This window comes from Plectropomus leopardus, chromosome 21 (genome assembly GCF_026936395.1).
Source record: "Plectropomus leopardus strain MGB_pleo_1.0 chromosome 21, ASM2693639v1, whole genome shotgun sequence".
NCBI lineage: Eukaryota > Metazoa > Chordata > Actinopteri > Perciformes > Serranidae > Plectropomus > Plectropomus leopardus.
The window spans coordinates 5,782,586-5,805,365 of NC_142196.1; positions in this window are offsets into that span (position 1 = coordinate 5,782,586).

Sequence of the window (22,780 nt, forward strand, 5' to 3'; positions counted from 1 at the left end):
CATTAGATAAGTAAAGTTTACAGCTACTGCAGCTAGTGGTATGTGGTGAATTCAATCACAGTGCGACTTGGTCATCATACTAAAAATAACTTAATGCACGTTTAATGTTAGTGGCTGATCTATTGGTCCCTCTGTCTTCCTCCTCTACTAATACTGCCCTGTTTCCTTCTGCTTAATGGCGAGTGGTACCTGGCGTTTCAGATGCATTATGGCCCCCCTCTGCGGGAGTAGGCATGGTTCATTATATAGAGAATTTATCAAACATTTATTATAACATTTATTATATCACTATCGAGGAAAAGTATATTAAAATAATTATCGTTTCATCTCCCAGACCCATTTTTATGTCTCTTGTGCTCATATACAAGCATTGCAAGCATGCAGAAGATCTTCTCTTCCCTACGCTCCCTGCAGTGTCCGAGGCTATTATCCCAGTGACTGCTGACCTGTGGTCCCGGCTGACAGAGAGGTCAGAGAGGAGAGCGATAGGAAGGGAGATGAGGCAGAAAAGTGGCAGGTCAGGTCAAACCATGGGGACCAGAGGCCCCAGGGAAGGGAAGAGGGGGGAGCTCTTAACATACTGCCAGAGGGGCCGAGGGTAGGGCTCCTAACAAGGGCTGCAGGGACAGTTCAGCTCCCAAAGGACAAGAGTACACACTTACAATGAGGGTTCCAGTAGTTCTTCATTGGGCAAAGTAATAGAAATCACAAACAGCATGCATACTGGGGAGTCCTTATTAATTTGAATGATGCAGCAGAATCAATTCAGGCTCAGGGCTTCCCATATAACCAGCGTGACATTTTACAATCCCTCAAGGATTTTGTGTTTTTGTAGAATTAACTCAGATTCAACCAGTTTAAAGAATTGCAATTTATTTAAACCCCTGCAATTTTGGAGGAGTGGGGCAGTGCTTGCCAGTTTCTCTAGCTACTGCTGTTTTCCACATAAAAATCATTTAATTCAGAGCTGCTTTCCCATGCCAGAGTCAAACAAACATTAGGTCTCAATCTCTTGTAAATTGGTTGGAAATTTATTGTATTTTCTAGCTGTCCTCCTTAAGTAGTGCCCCTCAGCTATGTATATGTCAGCACAAGGTTCTCCAAAAGACCTTTTGTAAAGTAACTAAAAAGGGAAGTATTTCTAATCTTGTACTAAACATTAATCATCTGGAGCATTTTGGTAGCGCTATACAGCATGATTCCTGCACAAAGCTGCCTTATTCTTCAGGCTTATTTCAGAGAAAATAGAGTCAATGAAGCTTGCTCAACTTCCTGGCTAACTGTTGGCTAATGGCCACCAACAGAAATGCAGAAAGACAGCAAATTCTTCAAATACTTACCTATTTTTATTCTCACTCACCCAAAGAAATTCTCAATCAAATCAAATCATATATTTACCTAATTCACTTTAATGGATTTGATGTAATAACTGAATGAATAAATTAGGTGTATGAAATACAAAGACTGTAAATTATAGTGGAAGTTGCTAATAAGAATACTTGTTTTTTTTTAGTTGCTGTTGCAGGTAGGTGGTTGTCAGGGTGGTTAGCGTGAAGCGGTATCAAAGCAGCTTTACATTTGTTTGTTTCATATTTAGAGGATGTGATGACACTGTCTAGATTTTAAATTACACTTCGTTTATTAATCATTCATTAATTTACTAGTTTGTTTGTACATTATGTTCTAACTCTGCTGTCATGTCAGAGACTGCAACTCCCACTGCCTGCCCTCATCAGCAGATTCACTCCACCTGCTCATCATCACTCACCTGTTCCTCATTCCCCCATCAGCTCTCCTGCATATCTACCTCTCCAACTTCTCTGCAAGATTGTGCCTTAGTTCTCCAGCACTTCATATCTGCCTGCAATACTTTAAATTACTTACTTACCACGTATTACTTTGAAAACATGATGTCTTGGCTTAAAACATCCACAAATATGGCTGAACATGTCCCAAACTCCTTTTAAAAAAACACACTTTTGTTGCTTCGAACAGTGGTCTACTGTATGGCAGTTGTCTCGCCCATTTGTCAGAACATCCACCACCCGCTTTTCATGATAGGTAAATCAGCTCCCGTACATGCAATTTCTTTTTTGCATAAAACATGCACATGTAACATTATACGTGGTCTGCAGAAATGCACAATGCCAACTTTACTGTGGCCTGTTTGTGTACTTGCTTTTGGAGATAGCACAAGCTCCATGCTTCCCTCTCACACACAAACAAACATGCACTACCGCACCCTCTTTAGTAACGTCCAATAAACCCTCAGAGCTGTCTCGTTCCCTCACCGCTATAAAAATGCCACATGATCAAATATAAACCTCCACTTCATTTGATAACAAAACCACACATGCACTGCACTGTTATTATAAAACCATTCTTTTCAGTGGATCAGATAACTCTCTGTACATGTGTGAGCGTCACTTTACAAACCTCCACTCTGGCATGACATCAGTACAACAGTCACACAGTAACGTCAGCTTGAGCAGATAGCACCGTGTTCAGATAACTGAAAATAGAACAGGGAGGCACGTTCCTTCCTTGTGTTTTTAATATGATAATTGAGAGTCAAACTGCAGCTCGGTGCTGGAGAGCACTGGCCTGGTTCTGTATTTACTCTCAGTGTATCTAATCAGCGTCCTGCAAGCCTGGCCTATTTGAGGGTTGTCTCTGAACAACAGGCTGGTTAACCATTGGCTCCACGCAGCACATTGAGACAGATTAGATTTATACAAACTCTTTGTATCGCTGCCAAGATATATTCTGGCTACAGTATCATGCTTGTCGTCTAAGTCTACTTCCTGGGTCACAGTCTGGAAATGACAACTATTTTCTCTCTTAATGAGACAGGGCTCTGGCACTAACTCAACATCATTTCCTCTGCTGCGTTATTTCTTAATGAGAGCCAGCACCGACAGTAATTCATGTTTTTTTTACTTTAGCTGTGAACCAAGGAAGCAGGATAATTCAGGAGTCGGAATGGATGGTGTGTGGATGTTAACAGGCTGCTGTAAATGTCATCAGAGTAAATGTTGTTATGCAAAGTGGAATGTGGGTCAATGGGATGATGGTCTTTCTGCCACCTCCAGTCACTTCCAGCGCAGTCAAGCAAAGCTGGCTTCATTAGATCACTGGCTTCTGGTCACGAGCTCTGGCTTATGGGTCACAGCACCAGACAGTGTGTGCGTGTGTGTGTGTGTGCATAAGAGAGAGAGAGAGAGAGATTGACACCTTTGGGTCAAGTATATTGGAAAGATAACACAATGTTCTTTGGATGAGGAGGAAGTCGCTGACTACTGGCCATCCGGACAGGCCCTGACATGCTCCGTCTGAGTCTGCACTGCAAACAAAACACTCTTCAACAACCTTTAGGTTTGGCTTCAAACCTATAACCTTTTTATTAAGTACTTATTTTAAACTAAGTGAAGCAATTCAATGGTGAGATGCCATTGATTTAGCATTGCTCTCACAATAGGCAAAAAACTGATGCAGCAGAACCAGAGGCATCATCTTTTTTTTTATCATTTCTATACTTCCTCCCTCTCAAAACCTGGGACCTCAATTACCCACAATGCCAAGTAGAGCGTAGGCTAAAGAGGTCTAATACCCTCACTTCTTTGTAACTCCACATCTTCAGTCCCAACCAAGACTAACTACTGACATTTTGTTGTGCTCCTTTGGCGTTTCATACTGACGCATAAGGCATCCTATAGTATCTGTATGTGGTGCACAGTTGTCTCGTGGGTGAAACACTTCGTAAACACAGGTTTAGGCAACAAAACTACTTGGTTAGGTTTAGAAACCACTTTGTTTTGGGTTAAATTAAGTACATCACATAAGGATGTTAAATACCTATGCAAGTTACATGAAGTTACATAAAAACAACACTGAACTGTGGTTTGATGCAGGACACAAACAGTTGTCTCCTGGGTGAAAGGCTGTGTTTGTTTGACCCAGCAACCTCCCCTCTGACCCACCCTAAGTAGAGTTATTTTGCTCTTTTTTGTCAGTTGCTCTCAGTATCAATTATTGCTGCAGATGGTTTAAGAACAGAGTTAGTTAAAATCTAATGGACTCCTGCATGACAGTCCAGGGTTTGTTTGACCCATCCACTGCACCTCCTGCCTCTCCTATAGAGACCCTTGTGCTCCTTATACTCTGTTATTTCCAGCAGTATTTCAACCTGACACTGTCCTGTGGCGTATCAGATTTCATCTGGCTGTCTGCCCTAGTTCTGTCCAATGGTGTGTCATTCTGATGCGTAAGATGACTTTTGGCGTTGGGATCTTACACCAACCACCAGCACTGCAGAAGCGGCGGTATTTGATGACTTTGGACTGAAAATGGATGGATCTGATCATGATAAATGATAAAATATGTATCACATACTTCCACATATTTGCGTGGTGTGTATGTCATGTATATCTGGATTTGTAAATAAAAATTGTTTTAAGTTTTAAAAGACATACATGTTAGTCTCCATCTGCCTGAGTGTGTCTTCACTAAGTGTGAGACAAGTGGCACAGGGTGAGTGGATTGGAGGCAGCAGTTGGTGCAGATTCTTCTTTTCCCTGGAGCAGAGTGTGGCTGTGTGACGGGAAGGTGGATTGGGAGTTGGGGAAGCGGGGGGGCATAAGCAGAAAGTAGAGACCCCTGGAGAAACAGTGGCTCCCTCTGTGAACAGACAAGAGGGTGACGGGGGCCACTCCCAGTGCCCACCACCCTCCAACGCCCCCTTACCGCTCGCTGTAACTCTACCCCAGAGATAACCATCACACCCTGGGCCTTTGGCGTGCCCCGCCTGCCCCTCCTGACCCCCCCTTTGCTCCAGGGTCACGAAGGAGGGGGCAACACTTTCACATCAATGCAGGCCTGTCTGGAGGCTTCGCATAGCTCAGCTGGAGCCGATAACTGACTCACACATTTACACCGCCTTTGTTTTAAGGCTCCCCTGCCTTGGTCATGTCCGCTCCTAGAAAACTCGACGTCTATGTTTATACGAGGAGCTGGGAGGTTTGCTCGCTCATGGGAAGACGGCAGTTATCATTATCTGTGATTATACGAAATGGTGGCTGTATGATGGCACTGCTATGAAAATGGGAAGCCATTATTTTCTGTGTCGACTCCTGATGAGAAAATAGTTGCAGTAATTGGGCTAACGTGGAGGGAAAGCTTCCTTTGACCGGATGAGGGTTTGTCAGGTTCCTACCAACATTAGGACAGTGGAGGTTTGCAGCGATTGGGTATCATGTGGGTCCAAATCTAAATATTTGTCTGACCCTGCCCTACATCAGAGAGGATCTTTCTGAAAAGCCACGGCGCCTAAAAATATATTGGGTGCGTTAGTGTGGTCGGGAGAGCACTTTAGAGCTGAGTGGCCCTCCGCTCACGCAGAGCTGAGCTGAGCGTGACACCGCCGCTCCTGCTGCTCCTCACAAACACATAAACCCTCAAATGAAACGCACATTGGCAGGCTGAACAGTGTACCCTGTGGTTTGTCTGAGTAAAAGCCCAAAGACAAACTTATGGCTGCTTCGAAGTCAAACCCATAACTGACACACACTTAGAGACGGAGCGAGCTGCTTTTTAATTCAACTGGTTTTCACTCTGTGGTACAGATGAGCTCAAATACTCGCCAATTGACAGAACACCCCAAATTCCATTTAGGAGCTGTTCTGGAGCTTTCAATCACACCACATGATCTTCCTCAGGAGATATTTGTTGTTTTTAGTTGTCATAGAAAGGTGAAAAATTACAAAAATGAAACATAGCCTGATTTCTATCTGCACAATGTGAGTAGCAACATTTTTTCTTGTTGAGACAGAATATTTGACACCTGTTGTGGGAGAGGAGAGAAAAAAATGTGTATAATTCTCTTTTTATTGGTTTTAGCGAATGTGCAAAAACAAAATAAACAACAAAATGGTGTTTACTTCCAACACATAATTATCCCAACTCTGACTGACATGGTGCTGCTTTATCAGTGACCCACTGCGTCTGCTTATGACATTTTTGATATCCTTATGCGTCAGCTGTTTACACTCAACAGATGTCAACAAATGCACATGGTGGGATGACAGTGCACAGTCCTTATGTTTACACAACAGCACATGGCAACCAATGCGACTGTCATAATGGTTAGGATTAGATAACAAAGTCACAGATGATTAGGTTTAGGCAAAACAGGCACATAGATGAAGAAAAAAAACCTCACACATCCACACAGGAACTGCCGACTCCCTGCATGGAAGTCAGTTGTTTGTGGGACAAAGTTGCCAAGCCGCAGCGTGTGACAAGTTGGGATGACAACATGTTGGCCTGTCTCACTGGGTGTCCCGCCCCAGTGCACCGACTCTTAATGCCTACCTTTTATTTCGTTATTTCCACTTGTTTCTGGTTCCTTCAAATGAAAAAACCCCAATGTATTTTCATCACGTTTTCAATGTTCTACAATTCTACAATTCTACAATTTCCAAATTATCCAAAGTGACGTACAACACAAGCAAGAATTTAGACTTAAGGAAAAAAACCTTAGTAAATGCAAAAAGTGCTTCAGGTGTGATTGGTCACAGGTATTGCCGTCTAGTGGCAGAAGAAGTGCCGCACACCTGCACACTTTTTTTTTTTTTTTTTTTTTTAAACCAAAGTAATAACCAGTAGCGATCTCAGCATCTTCTAAACTGAATAACTCCAAAGTCAATACATCTCCAGTTACATAAGCACCATGAACTCAGTGCACAGAAGGTGACAGTTGGGGAAGCTATTAGATTGGATAAAGTGAACAATGGGAAAAAAAGCAGCAGAATAAAGGACATCAGACAGGATTTTATAAGTCAAAGTAATTTCTTGGCGAGGCTTTTGCAATTCTAGCCCACCCTAGCTCTGCCTAAGCCCTAAGGAGAGGCTGTTTTGCAACATTAAGTTTCTAAGCTCAAGAATGAACATTAATGTTATAAATCAGCCAGAATACAAAAACAACATCTTAGCATGTCTGCTTGAGAAATAAAAAAAAAAAAAAAGAAATTATTAAAACCAAATAAAAAAACTCAAAGTAAGGACATTGTGGAACCAGCTGAAGACTGCATATTAAAGAAATCCATCAAGTTTGATTTTCATGAATCTCTAAGTGAAACGTCACTCCTTACACACACACACACACACACACACACACACACACACACACAGGGAGGAACTCGCAGGTTGTTTGTCCTACAGCTGGTAATTGCTTTAGTTCCCAGCCATAAAAACAATAAACCCTTATCGCTAGGTAAATAAAGCTGACTCATTACCGCCAAGGAGCGCCATAAATATTTCTCAATTATCAATAATCTAGCGGCGTGGCGTCCAATATGCACCCATTTTCCCTGCGTGTCATCATAAAACTGAAGCTATAGCAACTAATAGCTGGTGGATAAGATAAGATCCTGCATTCCTTTCCTTTCGGAGTTCCTCTTTAAGAAAAACATTTGTGGAATGAAATATAATTTTGAGCTGAAAACGCTCTTTCTGCACTCACACATACACATGCACATGCATACAAACACCCTTCCCTCTCTCCCTCTCAGGCTGAATGGACAGCGAACCACTTAATGGGATATCAGGTTTCTGTTTGTGTTGGTTCCATTGTGTCCTACACGGGATGGTCGTGTAATTGCTCCGGAACAATACACACACGTGAGTTGGCTGGCTAAACGGCATGCCGGTTTGAATTGCAGAGGCTTTATGTTTAGATCACGCAGTCGCAGTTGAAGCCAGGATCGAGATCGTAAACAAAAAAAAAAAAAACCCACAGAGGAGTGCTGACTGCGAAGTGCCAGCTCATCTAATGCAAAATGTTTTCTCTTAAAAGAGTCCTGCTGTTGCTCCACTTAAAAAACTCCCCTCATTATTGTTAGATCTACTCCGGCCTCCGGGGTTTTCTCACTGGAAATAGACGCGTCCCTGGTCTTTGAAAACAGATCTGCTGAAGTTAGGTTTGAAATTCCCATTATGGCAAGTCTGTGGTGATAGAGAGTCAGTGTCAACTATGGATGGTGGAAAAACAACTGTATGAAATAACCGACAATTTCATAAGTGATGACTCATCTAATGTTAAGTTGCTGTGGTGGAAAGATCTAGAAAAAGAAATGGAACATAAGAAATGGTTGAATATTGTGACAGAAATAAGACAAATGTGTAAAATAAGCAACTTCATAATGTACAGTACAAGACTTGGCAATCCCTTTGACTCCTCATTTATAATAATTGAGAGACAGATCTTAAATACCAAATATATCAAGCCTCCAGAATCAGGGCGCCTGGTGGCTCCATGTATAGAGGCTGTGTATAGAACCTTCAGAATATTTTTGAGACATTGTAAAAACAAATGCACTTTTAGAAAGCGCGAGTCGATACTCAGAAGATTAAAAGAAGGGCTCTCCAGCTGGGACTTTTTGTGGACATAAATAAAAACTTATGACAGTCTATTTAGATTTCAGACATGGCCAAGAACTTCCTGAGACTCCAAGATTTCCTTTTTCATTAAATAGTAGTCTGGGTCTCTCACTTAGGCTACTTTTAAATGAGCCCTACTAAAAAAAGTCTTTCCTTTGTGAAAATCTGCAATCATATGATGACGTTGTGAGAATGATCCTCATGTACGCGTATCCACAAAATCAACAGAAAACGCTGTAGTATGCATGCCAGGCCAGTAGTTGGTGGTGTAACTTTGTAATGATACACCACAGAGGAACACCACGAGCAAAACAAAACACCATTGTCATGTGAACAAAAGGCCAAACCGCAACAAAATTTGATTCATGCAGAAACTGTTGCCATGTAAACTGCCCCTAAGCCACGTTAACAGGGCCCTAGGGATAGCAATATCTGTTGGTGCCACCTAAATCCTGCACACTGGATCTTTAAAATTCCTTAAAACATCTAAATTACAAAAATAAACAAAGTGATGGGGTCAAATCAGTGTCACAAAAGCAATCTAATGACATATTAGCATTAGGTAAGTGCAGAAAAGATATTAATTGGCTTTCAAATGCGTTTCACATGCTTCTCTAACATTTTGGCACTCGCTGTGTTCTTCAGCATGGCAACTCCCATCCAACACGCTAAAACAAATACAAAGCAATTATTACTGACCCATTTCTGCACCCCGCCTCGTCATAAAAACTGCTGGTAAGAGAAAAACACAAAACATACACATTAACTCCATACATGCCTAAAGAGTTTACATCAAACTTTTTGCACGTACAGTTTTTCTTTCACATATTGTTGTCTCTGAGGTCCAGTATGAGCTCCCTGCAGCAGTGTTATATATATATATATATATATATATATATTTTACTTTCCAGTAGATGTTGGAGCACAATTTAATTGCTGCATGAATCATGCTTGTTCTGCATTCCCAGGGTTGTGTATTAAATGCTTCATTAGATGGGCCAAGTGAACATTAGTTTCCAAAATCGCTCCTCGCCCTCTCACCCCCCAGGCGCTGGAGTGTGGGTGTGATGTCTGCTTCTGGCTGCATGCCCACCTGTGTCATATGAACAGACAAAGAGTGTGTGTGCAGAATAACCTGTATAATTGTTTATTCCACTGCTTAAATGTCAAGAACACATTGACTCAAAGTATTAATTTAGAATTAAAGCTATTAAAAGGTCGGGTGAACTTTGGTTTCTTTTGTTCCTCAGGAAGTACCGTCCCCGGATTCTCCTCAGGCGTTTACAACTGCAGCTAGATGAATTTCATGCTGCTTGTTTTTGATCTGTGTCACCCTGGGAGTGTTTGTCTGTGCCAATTTTACAAGAAATGGTGTTGAGCAACTGTCAGAGTTAATTTCTATGAATTATCCTCCCCTCTTGTTATAGCTAATCACCATTTGCAGCATCTCTTCACCAGTTATGGCATGCAGATACAATTCACAGTTCACGCAAAGTGAAGAAAGGCGACTGTGTGTAAGATGTCATTGTATTACAAACCAAACCAAGAACACACTCAGAAATAGCTTCCCTGCTAAAGCATCCTCCCTTAGACCTTGCAGCAGACAGCTGAGCCAGCAATAAGAATAGATTGCAGGAAATATCAAAGTTGGATACTTTCTATAATTATTTGTGGGGTATAAATTAAGAAGTGTAAGCAAAACTAAGTAAGCAAAACATATTCACTGTGTGTTGGCAGCGCAGTTGGTGGCCTTTAAACTGAGATGCATAATTACACTTTATTTGTCCTCTGTAATATACAATAAAAACGCTAACTAGACCCACCCTGAAAGAGTGCTGAGAAAACAGACTAAACAAACTTCTCCCCAACATTCTGATAACAGAGGGCACGCTATGAAGTTTATAAAAGCCTGACATATCCACGCAGTCAGACATATAAAGATAGTCATGAAAGGCATGTAAGTTTATAATGGGACTGCTAATTTTATTGGCCTACAGCAGAGCAGAGTGTAAACTCGACGCCTAGTTCAGCTTTTATTTAACCACAGAGTTGAGAAAGATGCTCTCAGTTTGGCTGTGAGTTGGAGAATTTGGAAACTGCAAAAAAGTGTTATTTTTAGTTAGTTAGTGGCGTGGGTCTAGGGGCTAAAAAGTTGGTCTGTTGGTCAGGCCACCACTTTGGTCCAGACTGAAATATCTCAGCTATTCAACTGATTACCATAAAATTTTATCATGGTCCCCAGATGATGAATCACATCATCACATCAGAATTTACTTGGTAGCTTAGTCTTGTTTTGTTTTCTTCCCTTCTTCTTCCTCATTTGTACCGGCTTTCTTCTATAAATTTATGTTGTTCGACTTCCGGGTCAAAACCCTAATCACATTATCTGGGTGTGTGAGTATGAGTCAGAGAAATTCGACTTAGTATGATTTCAGTCGGTCTAACATGTTTACGTGTATTTTAAAAGTCCAGTTTTAATTGGACTAACACTATAATTTGACTTTTTCTAACATCATTTAAATGAATTAATTGTGAACATGTTGCCATAGGCTACGAATGTTAGCCAGGGGCGTTTGTAGGACTTGGGGACCTGGGGGATCCTCCCTAGGAATGTTTTTTGATGAACAAACTCTATTTTGCTATAATTTTTTACATACTCTGGCGGCACATTTCTACCCATAGGAACTTTATTTTTTATTCTCTAGATTAATCATGAATTTTGATCTAAAAATAAAAAGAAGTTAGTAATTATTGTTGAGTAGAATCAGAATACTCAACAACTGCTATCATTTATAATGTATTGACTAGAGCTGAAATAATGGTTAGATGTATGTATTATGTGAACAGTGGGGGAATGTAGCCTAACTATTCAATTACAAGTATAAATGGAATGACAGATTATTAGAGCCAGGACTTTTCTTATTTTTCAAATCATATAAATAGCCTATATAATTAGATCCAAGGCTATTCATAAAACATTTGGAACACCACTGATGTTTGCTCAAAGCTGGAGGCATGCAGCTACAGCTCTGTCTCACAGAACAGATAGCAGGGCTGTAGGCTTCCTGCTTCCCAGGTGTTAAATATCCAATCATCACTAAAGCATTTGTCATGCAGTAGAGCAAATACAAACAAATGGAATGGTCTAAGTTGTTATATTAACATTTAAAGTGTGTTGTTTGATTGACAGTGACAATTTGTGCGTTGCAAGAAAACATTCCACCTTAGAAGCTGTAGCCTTTGAGTTAATTCAGTTATTTTTATCAGTCTGTAGCTAACTCTTACTATTAAAGATGAAAAGTCAGCAAAATGTCCTTTCATTTTATAACAAGCCACAACTTAACCGTGCATGTGCATGCAAGCATGCATCATAGGTGCACCACAGTACTGACACAAATAGCACAGCCCTGCATGTAGGACACAAGTTAATGCTTTAATGAACTGATGGTATTTTAGGTTCAATTTACTGTTAGGGTACAGTATAATTTATCCATCACTGAAGAATTGGTTCCCCCTCACAGAGTCACAAAGCTGTATCTATACCACATTTTAAAAAGTAACAAAAAAAAAAACCCATTTGCTTGTCATTTCTATTTTTTCATTTTTTTATTCCATTTCTTTTTTTTTTGCTTTAATTGTTGCGTTTCTGTGTCTGTAAATTGTACTTTTACTTCAAGTGTACCTTGAATTTTTATCAATAACTGTGAGGCGCTTAGGAACTGCTGTTTTGAAAGTGCTACATGAAAAAAAAATATCATTTTTATTGTATCTATGATTCTAAAAATATCTTCCTGCTCATGTGTCTTCAGCTGCTGACATTTAAATAAAAAACTTGTTGCAGACAGTTTTTTTTCCCTCACCCTAAAGAATCACACACACTGTATACACGCGCGCACACACACACACACACACAGCCAGCTGACTGAGGCAGACTGAGGGGCTGGGGCCGGTGGTTGTGTTGGTGCCGGGGGCCCCGGCGGATTTGTTTGTGGTTTGTTTGCCGGGGTGGTGGGGGGTTGAGAGGTTTACCCACAGTGCTCTCTCTGGCACCAGCCTGTCCCGAAGGAGAAAAACCAGCCTCTGTTCCTAGACGGATGCTGCCGCTTTGGGGATGTGGCGGGACAGATATGTGAGAGGAATACAGCAGGGGTTTACAAAAAGGGACAGTTGGTCAGTTTACATGATCGGTGATTAAAACACAGACACCACAGTCGCCCGTGTGATGTCTAAGTGGCCTCCGGTACTTTGCACTTTATGTTGAGTGTGATTAAATGAGAAGAGTGTGATTTATTATTAAGATAACGAGAAAAATATTGTTAATTATTTTAGTTTGATAGTCTAAAATGAATCTGACACCTGTTTATAAAGAATTCAAGTTCTACTAGCAAATGCTGTACTAGACACTTGTTTCTGTTGAATATGGAAAGTAGGCCTCAGGAGCTTTATACTGTATGAAAACCTTAAGTCTAGTCTGTTATAACTGTTCTGTTAAATTATAAGATATAGGATTATTTGGTGCATCATTACCTTTAAACTTTATTTTTTAGCAAAAGCCAACTTGAAAGGCAATATAAATAAACACAAATAATGATATGATGTGTCCATTTATGATGTGAGACAGCATAGAAATACTTTTTTACTCTTTTCTTAAGACCTGTTTATATACAAAGATATTCTCTGAGCTTTTATTTTGTTTAATTTGATGTATTTCACTGTGTAGCCACACAGAGAGAATAACTTTTAAACAGTTTCTCATTCTTATTGTTTTCATTTTCTGTCCTTTTATATTTTTGCCAAGCATTTCTTAACTTTGTTTCGAAAAGTGCTATATGAATATAAATACATATGAATAAAATAGTGTCAGATTAATGTCATCATATAAGCCCGAACAGCTTTGCCATTATGATCATCCACCTTATGGCAGCACTAGTGGAAAAGTCAGACCATCACCAAAGCCAGTTGGTTTTGTTCTCTGGAGATCATGAATGTTAAACTTTGGGATGATATTATTAGTACAGATATGCCAAAAATATATTCATTTTGAATTACTGTTGCTGATATATAGTTTGCCCAACAGACAGGGCTAAGTGTCCTGTCAATATGTACTTTAATGACAATTCTTTAATTGCCACATTTAATACCCTTCATCCATATTTTTAAAAAGTGTGTTTCTGTGAAAAAAATAAATACAGGCTCATATAATGTATTTTGGATCACTTAGTATGTCAGTTTTGCTGAAATGAATAAAACCACTTGAGATAATATGATAATAGTAACAATGCATTCCAAAACGCGTGCATTGCGTGCCATTCAGTACACTTAAATCACCAACTACTACAGTGTATGAGAAAGTAGAAAAAAAATGTGTGTGTGTGTTTGTGTGTGTGCGGGTGCATGTGTTGTGTGTTTATGTGTGTGCATACCAGCTATTATCCACTTGGTCTGCCTCCACCATGATTTATTATTCTGTTTCCTAACAGAACCAGACAGGGCTCCACAAAATGGGCTTCCTAGTAATTGTCTTCTGACATGGCGAGGCCAGGAGTCAGCTTCAAAATATAAATACGCTGTAATAATGGCTTTGAAAACACAGCAAATTACAAAATCAACTTATCACAGAGACTGAGAGATCATATGGACTGCAGCTGAGAAGGCAGCAGAGAGAGAGAGAGAGAGAGAGAGAGAGAACAAAGAAGTGAGAGTGAGAACAAGAGACAGACATCCGACAAAAGCAACATTTTTGAGAAAGACTGCAAACAAGGAAGTGGGAGATTTTGAGAACTTGTATGGGCAGATAAGCAATGCAGTAAACATCAATTTATATTCCAAGGAGCCAAGATTCAGCTTTACTCCTCTGCTCTCCATTCCAGCCTCATCCATAGTAAGAGTCATCTTTATGTTACTGTTTTGACTGAGGAAAACCCAAAGCCCACTCTCTCTTATCCCATTTTGACCAGAACTTAGCCTGTCAAGTTAGCTCTCCTGTCACAAATCAATCTAAGAGCCTACTGTAAGTTTAACTTTATTTTTCTTGACAAAGCAAGCTTTCAGTTCATTGAAAAACTGAAAATATGACTCATAGGTATTAAAAAGGTCTTAAAAGAGAAATATCATGTGCGAAAATGAGTCAGAGAGAACAGCTAAGCATAACCAAGAACATAATTATTATGATTTATAACACATACTTAGACCAAAGGCATCATTGTGAGAGTATATATTCATACAGTGAGTGGTAGGAATGTGGCTGTTAGCTCAGAACTTTGGCATTATGCATTTTTTTTGGTTTTCATGTCTGTTGTGGTTGTTTAGGACTTGAGAGTGAAGAATTCCTGTTTTGACACAAACACTAGATCCTGGCATGCATGTGTAAGCATCAAGTGAACTGCATTAGACCAGTTTAAATACTTCTTTTTTTTATTCCTCCCCATCAGTGGCCCATTTGACCTGTGGTGTTCCTCAAGGCTCCATCCATGGCCCACTTTGGTTTTCTGTTTACATTTTACTTTACCAAATATCTTGTTTCTCAGAAATCGAGTGCTGGATGTTCCAAAAAGTTCTCCAGTCTAATATGATATCTATGATATCATCATGTCTTGATTTCTGTAATTTAGGTTAACCCATAAACAAATTGTTGGACTTGGGACTTGCCCAGGCTGCCAAATGAATGTGCTAGGTTGGGCACTGTTGCCTGCTGTAGTGCTTAATTGTTTTAATTTTCTTTTGTTACCAATTAAGCCTTTTGCAATTTTGTCTAAAAAGGTGCTTCATAAATAAAAAATGTCATTATTAGACCATACAACATGTTGCTAATATATTTGCCCATAGTAAACTGCCCTCTATTGATTTATTATTCTCTACATCATTCCCATGTGCGCTACACTTAAAAGTGCCGGCTGGTCTTACAGTTCAGAAAAGGTGGATCAAAGTTGTTACTTTTGGATGGGCGTGGATGCTAAATGAAAGTAATCACAGAATCATCATTTCGTGCACCTGCTCTATTGTAAACATGCCAATCAAACTGCCTTACTAATCCTTGTATTTCACACACTTCAACAGCTCTTGCATGCATGGCTTCAAAATAAGGCTCACAGTCAACAAAATTACTGAGATGTCCATTAATAGTTTGTGGCAAAGGACTTTCTTTATGGGGGATAAATAGCCTGGATAAAAGGTACTTTATTTTAAAACCTTTCTTTCAGCACTGAATATATTTCAGCCTTCTATCTGACATTACTCAAGCATTTCCACACGAGGAAATGGGATTTGCAAACATTTATTCATTCAAATTGAAATTTCTGCCAAAAAGTAACAAATAGTCCAATCATGGGAGTCATCTTTTAACCACACAAGAGGATGTTTTTGTCATGTCTGCCAAATAAATGCTTTCCCCAGGGCAATAACATCTCCTTTTTCTGTTTTAATAATGTTTTGCTTACCTACTGTGAGTCCTGTTTTCTGCCTTTAAGCTGTGTCACAAGGCCACGCTGTGCCATTCTGTTTGAGGAGGGAAATCTTTTAATTCAGGACCACAAACTCAGTGTGTACTCAGCGTAGCGGATGATTAGCTTGATACTAATGTGAGCCAACTTTTTTTTTTCCTTTTTGGACCGGGCATTGAACTTGCTAATGTTCTGTTTATATGAGTGTGCCTGGGCATTAATGGCACATTAGCTCAAGTCCAATCCAGAGGTTAAAGCTGCCTCTCCACCGCCCTCTGCCCTGCTTTCACGGTCGTGTTTACTGTCAGTTCAAATGACATTTGTTGCACTGTTGGTTTCAAAGAGTTTTCCATGTCATGGGTGTTCCTGTCCTGAGAGGTGAAGTGGGTTCATTTTTTTTGCTTGTCTGGAAAAGTTTTCCATCTGACAAAAAATCATTTGGAAATAAGCTGAGAGACAGCATGAGAGAGAGCGAAGGAGAGAAAGAGGGATGACAAATGAGTTATGAGGAGAGAGGAGGGCAGGAAAGGCTGCTTCCTTCCTCCCTCCATCATGATCACCCAGGGGCCGCGGCTCTCAGAGCTAGTTCAGTATTTTTAGCTCTAATCGGAGGGGAAATGCCACCTCGGGGTCCTTGGGGGTCGTTGGGGAGCAGGGAGGGAGCAGTCCGACGTTTCCTGACCCATCCAGAGCCACACCGACAGGGACACCCAGGGCCGACCCTGGGCCCTGCGGGACACCACAGCTGGGGTCAGAGAGCACAAGCTCTCAGTGTGTTTGTGAAAGATTCAGTGCAGGCAGAGCTGAACAAAGGCCCCTGATACAAAGCTATTTAACAACTTAGGGCCCTGGGTGAGCTTATGTCAGGGGGCCGTTTAGCAGCATTACCTTGTGTGGGGCAGAGAGGCAGAATACATTTGCAATTCTTTCGAAGCCTTTACTTCATTCTCTCTGTGTGACTATATATTTGCAAAAAAGTAGTAGTTTAAGTAGTCGAAGTATCAATACTTTTTATTAAAGAGCAATGTACTGGTTGAATTTCTAACCTGAAGCAGAAATTCAGGTTTCATTAATTTGTTGGAAAATAAATGATTTTATTCATGTTTTACAAGCCATGGTGACAAAAATCTGCAGTATGCCGCAAACTTATTGTTCAAAACTTTTGTTGTCACAGCTAAACAGGGCATTGAAATATGTTCCTGAAAACATTTTATGAGGGAAATAGGCAGTGCAGTAACATAATATTGATTTACATTCAATCAGTACTGCCTAGATTTTCCATTTGATCGGATTTCGGTCTGACTTTGAGAGAGACAGAGAGACAAAGACAGGCGTGAGTCACTTGATCCAGCTTTATACTTTTTGTGTCCACAGTGTAAAAGTGCAGCCCGTAATTTGAGCAACAGCCCAAAACACACCACCAAATGACAGAAATTGGCTCATTTCTGGCTCGAGTCAACCTGCTGTCATTTAGTCCACAATGGGACAGATGGATATTAATTAAGGATTACTAACCAATTTTGTCATAACTGATAACGTGTTCTTGAACGGAAAATAGATTGATGCTTAAAAACTTTTATATATATATATATATATATATATATATATATATATATATATGTATATATATATATATATATATATATATATATATATATATATATATATATATATATATATATATATATATATATATATATATATATATATATATATATATATATATATATATATTAGTGCTGGGCATAGATTATTTTTTTAATCTAGATTAATCTCACTGCAATCCTGTAGTTAATCTAGATTAATCTAGATTAAAATTATAGATTTTAATTTTGCCAAAGACATTCAAAATAATATCTATCTATCTAAATGATGAAAATGCATCACCAGCTGCTTGAGAAAGCTGTTCTCCCATAATATGTGATAACGAAAAATAATGTTACATAAGATATTATTTGGTGTTTAACTTTTTTATTTTGTTAAACACAGACATTTAGGAACACAGGTTCTGTCTCCATGTGGAAAAAGCTTTTTCCTGCTAACTGGAATGAACAGCAGAGGGTGCAGCCGTTAACGGCCCAGCACTAATATATATATATATATATATATATATATATATATATATATATATATATATATATATATATATATATATATATATATATATATGCATGCCCATTCTATGAACGGACAACAACATACTGTACTTAGTTACATTAGCAGCAGATACACATAATTAAGCACCATGAGAAGTGGATAATCTTACTGTTTAATGCAGTAACTGTCCTCCACCTCATTTATCTTTGCCACTTACTCTTTCATGAATCAACATTTCCTCCAGATCAGGTCTCAGTGAGGACACTGTCCTGTTGTCCCATTCACTGCTGTGGTCGTGTTTAGATGTAATGATCCCCTTTGATTCAGAGACCCACACATGTCGGAAGTAAAAACCCAGGATTTAAAGTGACCTTGGTAAGACAAGACCTCCCTCTCTGCCACTGTTTTTTTTTTTTGGCTCTTTTGGGATATCCATATGCATGCAATCAAACTGTAACTACGCACACACAAACCCACAGTCCATCAATCTGATACAATACAAACTGTTGGAGGAGTAGCTAAGCTTTAATCCAGATATTGAAAATTAGAGACAGACTCCTTTTCCGGCTGGCTCTCTCCTTCCTTTTTCTTCCCTCTATCCAAACGGAGAATCCCTCTCCCAGATCCTCTGGTTAGGAAAATGTTTAGCGGTCGGGCCTCGCTTCCTGTAATTACTCCATTATTCACATCCCACTGGTGGAGAGAGACAGTAGGGCAGAGGGCGCCCAGGCTTTACCCAGAGTGCAGCAGGGAATTCAGCACAGAATGTCAGACATGCAAACGGTGCATTCCCGAGCACGCTGCAACACACACACACACACACACGCATGCATGCATGCACATGTGCGCACACACACACACGCACACACACACACACACACACACACACACACACACACACACACACACTGCAGTGCACAATCAAAGCTGCATATGTCAGTGCGTTTTATGCTTGTTTAATGCGGGATTTAAATGATTAAGATAGATTGATGTGAAGCCCAGCTGCAAAATGAATTTGGTTATGTCTGATCTTGAAAGGATAACCCTTACACACACACACACACACACACACACACACACACACACACACACAGTGGTCATGGTCAGTGCAGTTTTAATGGAGTGGTCAATCAGACAGAGAGTGAGCCGGAGCAGCGAGGCAGCCTCTCTATTGAGTTAGAGCAGACATTAGCACCAAGCCTGTCTCTCGCCTTAGACTCCGTCTCCTCTATCTGCTGTACAGCACAAAGGAGCCGCGCGCCGTGGCCTTCGCTGCCCAATAGCAGCCACTGATCATAACCTAATTGGATTGATGTAACTTGTTTTCCAGCCCATTCAATCTAATTTGCCTGGAGCCAGCCACACAGAAATAATTGTCAATATGATCTGCTCTTTTTGCTCTGTCTCTCTCTCGTTCTGTGGATTTTCAACAGAAAGGATGTGGGAGCAGGATGAGAGGCTGAGCTGTGCAGGAATGTAGAGCACTCAGCAGCAGGAGGAGATAGATGGCAGGTCTGAGGTGTTTACAGGCAATTGAATTTGAATTTAATTCAGGTTTCAAAGATCCATGGGACATTTTATTAACATATTCTCCATGCAAAGGCTGGGGCTTTGCTAATATACCTGTCATACTTATTGAGGTATAATATTGTGCATGGTGTATAGGTATATGTGACAGGTGATGTGGAAACTTTTCAGTTAACCTTGTTACATGCACCTTGTTTAGACCTGGTATCAGCATTACTCTTGGGTGATCAGATCACAACTTGATAGCGCTTAATGCAGGTATAAATGCCGTCAAGATGCATTTCTGACCCAGTCACTCCACTTGTTGGGGTGGTCCTGGACACATGGTTGATGTTAGGATGGTTAGGCATATAATGTCTGCTGGCATATGATAACAACGCCACGGGTTCTATCTGAGCGCGGTCTCATATGACGAAGTCCAGCCGTGTTCCGGTTGGACACGGAAGGTGGCTTTTGGCGTCACGCTTGTGCACCGAAAGCACTGACAGAGTGGACATATTTGACAAGTTTAGAGTTAGAACGGGCCAGTATATCTGCCACCATCAAATAGAGGGTACCTAAAAGTTTTGTTGGGCTGAGCGCACCTAAGGAGGCTAAAAATAGTACTCCCAAAGAGCATCTGAGAAGACATCATCCCTTTATTTCTGCTGTAACCATCCAACAAAGCAGCTCCAGTTACATTGTGCAGGTGTCATAACCCCAAACTCCCATGGGGTTTAAGAGTGTGAAAAATATATAACTGAAGCATGCAGCTTACTGAAATTTTTGGTACTATAAAATGTAAAGTTGTTGCCAACAAGGAAAACAACCATAACTAGTAGCTCTCTCCTCCCAGTGACAGATAAGCAGTGTGCACACCTTTGTTTGCCATATCTCAGTTTTATCTTTATCTTTGAGGATCACTCTGTATTCACCACAAGGTTCATTTACGATAGTTACAAAGAAACCAAGAATGGAAATGCAGATGCAGATATTCCCTTCAACTCCAGCCCAATGAGAGAGATTTAAAGACAGCGAGAGACAGTGTGAGAGTCTGTTTTTACATGAAAGAGCCAAGAAAGCTCTCCAAAAGATAAACAATCCAAAACATCCTCAGAGTTTGTCCTCAGTCCAAATCTATTCCTCATCCAAACCCACAGTCAAGGAAAGCACAAGCCTAACGTAATCACAGAGTGCTCGTATAAATTAGTAAGCACTCACCCAAACTGTTAAACTCTGGTTGACATCTGTGAGCGTCGTTAAATGCTCTGCATATAGACAGAAGAGCTTTTCTGTCTGTCTGTGTGTTTACGCAGGGTGTTATATGTACGTCTGTGTAAACAGACGTGACTACTTCAATGTACATTCAGTCAGGTCAAAGGGTTACAGGCAAATTCACTTGTCAGCTATTTTTTTTTTTCTCCAGTGGTGCAAAATGGTGGCTGACAAAAGTTGACAAAAGAAACTGATCTGTGAGCACTCGAGTAATGAAGTATCTCTCGCCACGGCCTTTGTGCGGACTCTCACAATGGTCCGTGTGATATGGATCCCTCTCAGACGGGCAAAGTGGCCACCTATTGTGAGAGCCAAGCACACGGGATCCGAGGCGAGCCACTCTCCTCAAAGCGGCCGGTGTAATTATGATATAATTTTTCTTCGGGATTTCAGCAAGTCTTCTCACTTTACTCAAAGGGCCTGGAATTGGGCTGGAGTTAGGCGGCGAAAGCTGCGACGCTGGAGGGTGTCGGAATTTCACAACAGCTTTGTAGAAACCCTGCTCTAGGAACATTTGTACAGTTATATTGTCTGAGAATGTAATATATTTTAAAACAATTATCTCATTTCCACCAATGGCTCATTTCGTACACTGATGTCAATAATAAGATTCAAACTCTCTACATGTTCTTTTGATTGTAAATGATTTGTAACCAATTTGAGTATCCTCCCTACCGTCAGGGTTATAAGAACAACATTAACATCTATATCCATCAAGATTTTTTCCATCAAAAAGATGCATATCTCCGCACACACTGGACCAGTATAAACTTTTCCTCTCGTTCTCTCTCTGAACTCGTCAACTACATCTGCTCTGTCAGTGCTGTCATGCTCGGATAGAACAGATGGCACTGGCCACATCCATGTGCAACACACACGGGCAGCATCACTCGAGAACTACACCAGACAGAACCTTCACGTGCACATGAAATGCTGAAGGACAGCGTCAGGTAATAATGGTGCCGGTAACTAGGTAATATAATTAGCATGAGTGCGCTTATAGGGTGGGCGGTTGGGGAGATGGATGGGTCCCAAAAATGGACTTTCATGCGGAAGTTCGGAGTTCAGAGCCACGCCATGGACGTTATATACAGAACATAATGGTGCGATATGCCTACCTCGAACAGTGTAAATGCGGCTAATGATGTTATATGGCTCTCTCAGTCAAGAGATCTCAATTCCTCTGAACAACTATGGAAGATTTGGGAGTAATGGAGTAATGGTGTTAATCCCTCCAGTAGAATACAAGGTAGTAACATAACAACTTACTAAGCAACAAATTGTCATTTAAAAGTTTTCATGTGTTACAGACTGTGTGTCGGACAGACTGTAATGGGAAGACTAAGAGTTTAAGACTCATTTAAGTTGTCTTTATTAGTGAGTTTGTTTGTTTTTGCTTGGTTAGCTTATTCTTTATTTGTTATAAATCTATTTTTTGCATTTGTTATTGCTTTTTATCGCTTCTACACAAATATATATTCAATGCTTTGTGTTAACACTCAAATCATTAATGAACAAATATATTAGCATTTTTCATGATTATATAGCTACTCATTATGTTATCCCCCAACCCCCCTTTCCCGTGGCAACTCACCACCCCCACCCTAAAGATCTCTATAGAGAAAAATTTAACAAGATTGTGTTCTCTTGGTTTTTGGGTTTCAGTTTAGTGTGTTTTCCCCTCCTGTGTTCCAGTCTCTGCTGCTCAGTTTCTCTCAGCCAATCAGCTCCCTGCCTGTTCCTCTGCCACATCACCTGATCCCCCTCACCTGAGCTTCCCCTTTTTCTCCACCTGAACTTCATCCCCTCGTCAGTCTAGTTTGTATTTAAGTCCTGGTTCTCAGTTCATTTTTTGTTGGATCCTGGTTTTGATTATGTAATGTTTAGTTGCTGTTTCCTTGAAATGAAAGTGACCACTCTTTTTTTTTTTTTAAAAACGACACAAAGTTCAGCCCCTCCAACTAACTGAGACTGTCACCCCTTAGTGAAAAATAATCTGTTGCAATATGCCCCAGTCTATTTCAGTT